Here is a 7,940-nt window from a genome sequence, read left to right on the forward strand (position 1 = left end):
TCACAACAGCCCCCCAGCCCAAGTCTGCAAAGTTGCTGATGTCACGTCCTTTCCCAATCTGAGACCAATCAGTGAGGAAGCCTTGGGGTTTATCAGGAAGGAAAGCCAGTTTGTAACTTTTGGAGAGCACAGGGAACAGGGTGGGGGTGAAGGAAACCACTCCCGGCTGCACTGTTGTGTTCACTCTGCTGGGATCTGCTTGTTCTGGGGGGTGGAGCGGGGGGGCTTCTCATTGTTGACAAAGCCCCAGAACCCAAGAGCTGAGAAAGCTGGTTTCGCCGCAGCCCCGCTGAATTGCTTGCACAGCAACACGCCATCTGCACATGTGGTTTCAATTTTTCTGGGAGTTTCTTATGGGAAAATGTGTCTATATGTTACAAAAATGCTCCTTGGGAAAGAACTTCTATTTTCTTCCCTCTGACTACAGGGACTTCACTACATGTCCCTTCACCCTCCCTCCACACATTGTATTTTGACTTCGAAATAAATAATTAACAGTTGCTGCTGGAAAATGGATTGCCAGGTGGCCCCGGGTATGTGGAAGAAACCTGCTACTTTGTTAATTATAAACAGCTTTACTCTGGGAAGTTTTCGCCTGTTCGCCTTTCCAGAACAGTGGGTTGCGGTACACTTGTCTTTTCAGGGGAACCCAGTTTCCCCCCACCCCCGGGTGCTGGTTCAGGCTGAGGCCATCCCTAGACTCGCACTGCGCCTCTTTTCTGGGTGGAAGGGGACCTTTGCTTGCAGTTAGGGGAGTCCCTGAGTTAGTGGCGAGCATGGTCTGTCTCTGAAGTGACTGCAGATTTTTTTTTTTTAACGCCAAAGATGCAGCCTCACTATTTCAGATTTATGGGTCCTCGACTGGAACACGTGGCAGCCATCGTTCACAGTTGGAGGCGTGGCCTCCATATTTCAAAATGCATTTCCGTGCACACGTACGTATACGCATTTATCCCTTTACAATTTTTCACACGAACGCCATTGCATTACCGTATCGCTCTCTGCCCGTGACACTTCTGTCTTGGAGGTCTTTCCATTTTAGCACGTATGGCTGTCCCTCTGCTCCATTACGGTGCAGCATGCCATATGGCTCAAAACTACTTTACTGTTCCCCCATGATGGAGGCAGAATGTTACCATCTCTTCTGTTACTATATTACCACCACGGCCCATAATTTTGTTTAAGTGGCTCTGTGCACGGGTGCAAGGGTTTCTGGAGGAGAGATTCCTGAGTGGAAATGCTGGCTCGCAGGTGCACTCGTGCACATGCCATGATTGCTGCAGGAGCGAAGACACACACAGAAGTGAGTACAAGCCAAACGGGAGAATTCTGAAGATCAGTGACTTGTATCAGTGTCCGTGCACATCTCCACTGCACTGCAGGCTTGCAGAAAGCTGTCACTGGGGAAAGTGGGAAGAGCTACAGGAGAGCTGCTTCTATGATGGCTTACGACTGCGTGAAATCTACAATTATCTCAATACAGATGGCGTTTTGAAAGAAAGAGGCTGTTCGTTCAAAACTGAGAGAGTGGCGCCTGAGTGGCTCGGTCGGTGGAGTGTCCGACTCTTGATCTCCGCTCAGGTCATGATCCCAGGGTCGTGGGATTAAACCCTGCCTCGGGCTCTGTGCTGAGCATGGAGCCTGCTTGGGATTCTCCCTCCCTCCCTCTCATTCTCTCTCTCTCTCTCTGCCACTCTATCCCACTTGCGTGCACTTTCTCCCTCTCTCTAAAAAAAAAAAAAAAAATGATAAAATTGACAGACATACTGCCAAATTGCCCTCCAGGTCTCTGCAGAATTAACTGAACGGGCCACAAGCAGATAAATTGTACGCTACTCCATCAGGAGATTTGAAGAACTATCAAACTTGTCTTTGGCAGAGACTGAGAAATTTACTCCCAACGTAGACCGAATGATAAGGAGTTAAACAGAGAGGCACAATGGGGAACCTGGCTATTATCGCCATTCTTTGAGCAAAATCTTCATGGTACAGCTTCTTTATTTACTTTTAATTAAACTCCGAGAAGATAACATCTTCCCAGATTCAAATTTAAGTTTATTGTCCAACGTGACAATAAAGAGGATTTCCGAGTTGTTGCCTTAGTACCTGGGAGGGAATTAATCAGCTTTTAACCTTCTCACTAGAATGGGAACTGACTTTTTTTTTTTTAACTGTTTAACAACACTTCCAGTCAGGAATTCAAAAACAATTACAAGAGAAAGTCATGCATTTATAGGGATTTCAGGACAAAGTTGAATGGCAAGCATATGAGCCGTGATTATAGGAGAACAGGTTGGCTTACGACAAGCCACAAGAGGAGAACAAGCTTACGGACTTCTAGTCGTCCCTGTGTGTGTGTGTGTGTGTGTGTGTGTGTGTGTGCGCGCGCGTGCACATGTGTTCAGGAAACTTGGTCCAGGTTAGGTAAGAAAAAAGATTGATGTATGGCCTACAGCGGTAAGGCCACAGTCATTCCTTATCCAGTACAGTCTTAACACTAGCCAGGGCCTCTGCGGCCCCCTCACCTAGATGTCCATGGCTGACATCACTCATGGGTTCTGAGACTCTTTCCTCCCGAGGCCCTGGGGAGCCTGGAAAGTCCCCTCCAATCAGTCAAAGTCGGCCCGGGAGCAGAAACCTCTGGTCATTCCAGCCAGCAACCTCTCTAGCACAAGACCCTTAAAACCCAAAAGGTACACCTCCCCTCTGATAATTTGGAACGATCTGTGTTTCCCGCAAAAAGCCTCGCTGTTTCTCTTGCTCTTGCATAACTGTCTGCATGCTGAGCTAGCTGGTGTTGCTACTTGAGACGGCAATGACTTGTCCCCACTCCATCTAGCAGTACAATAAGATTCAAACAAGGATGTGTCCTTTAAAAGCTGGCATAATGCAGTATTCTTGAGGAAACCAATCTCACAAATCAAAACCGAGAGTCGACATCCACAATGCGGCTGGATTCTTCAAAAATGCCAACGGCACAAAAGACCAGAGTTGGGGTGGGAAGGCTTTCTAGCTTAAAGGAGAAAAAAGTGACTTGGTGACTAAATACACGCGTGATCTTTGATCAGATCGTGAGTGGGGGTGTGGCAGGGGGGCAGGGACAAGATGTAAAAGGCATCAATGCCACCATCGCTGAAATTTAAATATGGACTGAGATCAGATCATCACAGTGCCTCGCCGGCAGGTCTCCTGCATGTGATTGCTGCCCCGAGGTTGTGCAGAAGAGTCTCTGTGTTACTAGGAGATGCACACTGAAGTGCTGGGGGCAGAGCCACGTGCAGCTTGACACAAAGGGAGAGATGTGTGCCCCTTCGTACACGTTTTACACCCAATGGAAGAAGCCAACGCAAGCTCTACAGTCAAAACCCAGGAGTATACGTAAAGACCACATTGCCCAATCTGTTCACAAGCCAGTGGCATTCCTCACACGCCCAACAGCCACAAGTCCCAGAACCTTCGGCTGAGTGGAAACACTCTTCTTGTTGCACAATTATGTAAGCCCGTAAAACAAACAATAACCTGTCTTTGTTAAAATTTTTGACATTTTGGTCATCGTGGGCTTTCTTCCTTAACACTGGGTATTTTTTTTTTTTTTAATATTGCACTAAAATATTTACTTTGGGGCGCCTGGGTGGCTCGGTCAGTTGAGCATCTGACTTCAGCTCAGGTCACGATCTCGCAGTTCATGAGTTCAAGCCCCACATCGGGCTCACTGCCGTCAGCCCGTCAGTGCAGAGCCCGCTTGGGATCCTCTGTCCCCTTCTCTCCACCCCTCCCCTGCTTGCGCTTTCCCAAAAATTAAATAAATACTTTTTAAAAATATTTACTTTGATGATAGAGTTTCTTGGTGCCGCCCCCTTAGATTTTTTGCCCCACTCACCTCCTGTAATCTTGGCCCTGGTGAACAATCATGATGTCCACAGTTTATTCACAAATGGCTCATCTAAAATTATTTGTATACGTATTAGTTATACGCGGCTTACATGCATATATATTCTACAGGTGTGTGTACACACATGCATACGTGTATGTACATATACACACGTGTACGCATATACACAGAGATAAGCAAATGTGGCAAAATGCTAATGATTGGTGAACTGAGGTGAGGGGTACACAAATATTCGCTGTATTATTCTTGTAACTTTTCTGTAAGCTGGACAACTTTCAAAACAACAGTGCTGGGGGGGACATTACTACATAAAAATTCAAAGCAGGGGGGCGCCTGGGTGGCGCAGTCGGTTAAGCGTCCGACTTCAGCCAGGTCGCGATCTCGCGGTCCGTGAGTTCGAGCCCCGCGTCGGGCTCTGGGCTGATGGCTCAGAGCCTGGAGCCTGTTTCCGATTCTGTGTCTCTCTCTCTCTCTGCCCCTCCCCCGTTCATGCTCTGTCTCTCTCTGTCCCAAAAATAAATAAACGTTGAAAAAAAAATTTAAAAAAAAAAAATTCAAAGCAGGTATACATTTTTTCACCGGTTCAACTCATGTTAAAATAGGATGCTGCGATTTTCAGCGTGACCCATGTATTCGTCCTAGTATGGCTCTGCTGAAGGAAGGAGATTACTCCACGTGCAAATGTCCACGTGGGAGCAGTCCCTGGTGACCACATGTGATGGGGGAGCTCGGGAGATCCCCCAGTGCTGGGAGCACCCTTCCCTAACGAGCTGTAGTTATTCCACGATTCATCCCTCACCACGTTAAGGGCGCCAAATCGGCTCGGCAATGAGCATTGTTACTGAAAAAAGTTACTGTCTGTAAACCTCAGGTTTATGTGACACGGCGATATTACAGGTATTAGGGAGGAGAATTACTTTGGGAGAAATGGCTCCTTAATAAAAGGCAAACAAAAAACAGACGCTGAATGACATACCGAACCTTTTAAATAATTTAAGGGGTTTTGAATGAGTTGAGGCTTAAACTTCAAATAAAACAGGCAAGCTTTTTTTGAAATAAGGCAGATGACGGATACCGTCAGATAAGTGACAAACGGGTAGACAGATGATAGACACAGGGTATACAGATCAGCGTATTAGGTGTCTATATAGAGAAACAGATGGTATATGGATCGCTGATATTGGGTGTTCATGCAGTTTTGAAAATAGTTTTCCCTTCAAGTGATTCATTGTGTCAAATTCAAATTATTTTAAACTCTTATTTTAAATAGTTTTCCTGGGGCGCCTGGGTGGCGCAGTCGGTTAAGCGTCCGACTTCAGCCAGGTCGCGATCTCGCGGTCCGTGAGTTCGAGCCCCGCGTCGGGCTCTGGGCTGATGGCTCAGAGCCTGGAGCCTGTTTCCGATTCTGTGTCTCCCTCTCTCTCTGCCCCTCCCCCGTTCATGCTCTGTCTCTCTCTGTCTCAAAAATAAATAAAAAAAAAAACGTTAAAAAAAATAAAATAAAAAAATAAACCAGTTCACACTAGTGTTGTTTGTAAGAGTCAGAAATCAGAAAAAATCTAAGTATTCCAACAATACGGACATAGCTGAAGAACAGGACACAACCCTTTAATAGGATAGGTTCGAAAGGTCTGAAACTTAGAAAATCATTACAGTATGGTTTTTGGGGAAAGTAGGCATCAAAAACACTTTTAAAACAGCATCACTACGTCAGACCAGGCAAAGGAAGTGAAACGAAACAAAAGAAACCTGATATACCGCAAGAAGTCACTAAAACCTTAATAGTAAAAATTAACTAACCAATTTTAGACACCTACCTGAAAAATCCTTTTAAAATTCAGTCACCCTGACAGGGACCTCGCTTAATCACCTTATCTAAAACAGTAGCTCTCACCACCACTCTTTACCCTAATCTGCTTTCTTTTTCTTATCACTTTCCTGACACGATCATATATGTGTGTGCGTTGCTTAGTCCCATGAAAGCACCCTGGGAGCAAGGACCCTGTCTATCTTTTCCACAGCCTTAGTGTCTGGGTAAAAATAAATGCTGGGTAAAAATGTGTTGAATGAATTAATTGAAAAGTCACCCTAGAGCACTTCAGATGTGATTGAGATTGTAAAGAATTATACCATTTGGGGAGTAAAACATCACACATCCTGTGAAAAATGGAATAACCTATAATAGCGTTAAGAACCTCCAGGGGCGCGTGGGTGGCTCAGTCAGTGGAGCGTCCGACTTCGGCTCAGGTCGTGATCTCGCAACTTGTGAGCTCGAGCCCCGCGTCGGGCTCTGTGCTGACAGCTCGGAGCCTGGAGCCTGCTTCACATTCTGTGTTTTCCTCTCTCTCTGCCCCTTCCCCACTTGTGCTCTGTTTCTATCAAAACTAAATAAAATATTTTTTTTAATTAAAAAAAAACCAGAACCTCCAAAAGCAAGCAATATAAACCAGATGATTCCATCTGATGGCCTAATTCTAACTTGATGGAATGTGGGACTCAACGGGAATTTAAAGACTATTTCATGTCCTATCTCTGTAGTCATAAGTCATAAAACATTACAATTCCAAGACAAGGTCCAGGGATCTGGACCAGTTCGGCATCCACATCTTTCTGGAATCAGAAGAATAGGTCTGGTAAAGGGTCTCTTGGGACTCAGTTCAGAATTAAAGTGCTCCCCGTGACACAAAACACACCTACCAGAGCTGAGAGGTCCATACAAATAATTCATGAAATTCATGGTCTGCAGTTTCAGAAAGCAGGTAGAACGGCAGGATTCTCAAGTCCCTGGGGGCTATAGATAGACTGACTATCCTAGGACATCGTGGGGTTTACCACGGAGCTCAGACATCCGACAAGATGCAAGCTGACCAAAAAATGAACTCAGGAGAACACTCTGAAGACAGAAAGCCTCCAACTCCTGAGTGTTCTATGATATATATTTTAACTCTGGAATGTCTACAATACCTATTTTAATTTACCAGTATTTTCTTGTCAAGTTTCTGACTTTGATGTTAGGCTTAGAAAAGACCTGCCTTTGCATATACGTTCATGAACCTTTTATTCTGGAATTTATAAGCATTTGAAATTTTTTAACATTTTCAAAAAACCAAGATTTGTTCTTTGGAATGTGATGTTAAATAAGAATTTAAAAGAATGTAATATTTCTTCCTCAAATAGTTAACTTGTTTTTTTATATTTATTTATTTCTGAGAGACAGAGAGAGACACAGTGCAAGTGGGGGAGGAACAGAGAGAGAGGGAGACACAGAATCCGAAGCAGGTTCCAGGCTCTGAGCTGTCACCACAGAGCCTGACGCGGGGCTCGAACTCAAGAACCGTGAGATCATGACCTGAGCCGAAGTCAAACGTTTAATCGCCTGAGCTACGCAGGCGCCCCCCTAATTAACTTATTTGATATTCCAAAGTTGTGAAAATCAGAAAAAGGTCTTGAACAGCACTAACAGAAACATGCCAGCCACACGTATCATTTAAAATCGTATGGCAGTCACATTAAAGAAAGTAAAAAAAAGAAGTGGAATTAATTTTAATAATGAATTTCATTTAACCTAATATATTCAAAATATTATCACTTCAAGGGTGCCTGGGTGGCTCGGTCAATTAAGCGTCTGACTTCAGCTCAGGTCATGATCTCGCAGTTCGGGGGTTCGAGCCCCGCGTGGGGCTCTGTGCTGGCAGCTCGGAGCCTGGAGCCTGCTTCGGATTCTGTGTCTCCCTCTCTCTGCCCCTCATCTGCTCACACTCTCTCCCTCTAAACAGTAAATTTTAAAAAAAATTATCATTTCAATGTGTGATCAACATCAAATTATTAATAAAATATGTCACGTATTTTGTACCGCATCTTCAAAACATGGTGTATTTTTTATACTCCATCACATCTGCGTTCAGCCCAGCCACCATTTCAGCTGCTCAATAGCCGAATGTGTCTAGTGGCTTAGGTACTGAATAGCCCAGATTTAGAGCAGTGTTTCACAATCTCAGCACTACTGACATTTTGGGCCTGGTAATTCTTTGCTGTGGGGAGCTGCCCA

The sequence above is a fragment of the Herpailurus yagouaroundi genome, unplaced genomic scaffold (genome assembly GCF_014898765.1).
Source record: "Herpailurus yagouaroundi ecotype Mexico unplaced genomic scaffold, PumYag 67690, whole genome shotgun sequence".
Taxonomy (NCBI): domain Eukaryota; kingdom Metazoa; phylum Chordata; class Mammalia; order Carnivora; family Felidae; genus Herpailurus; species Herpailurus yagouaroundi.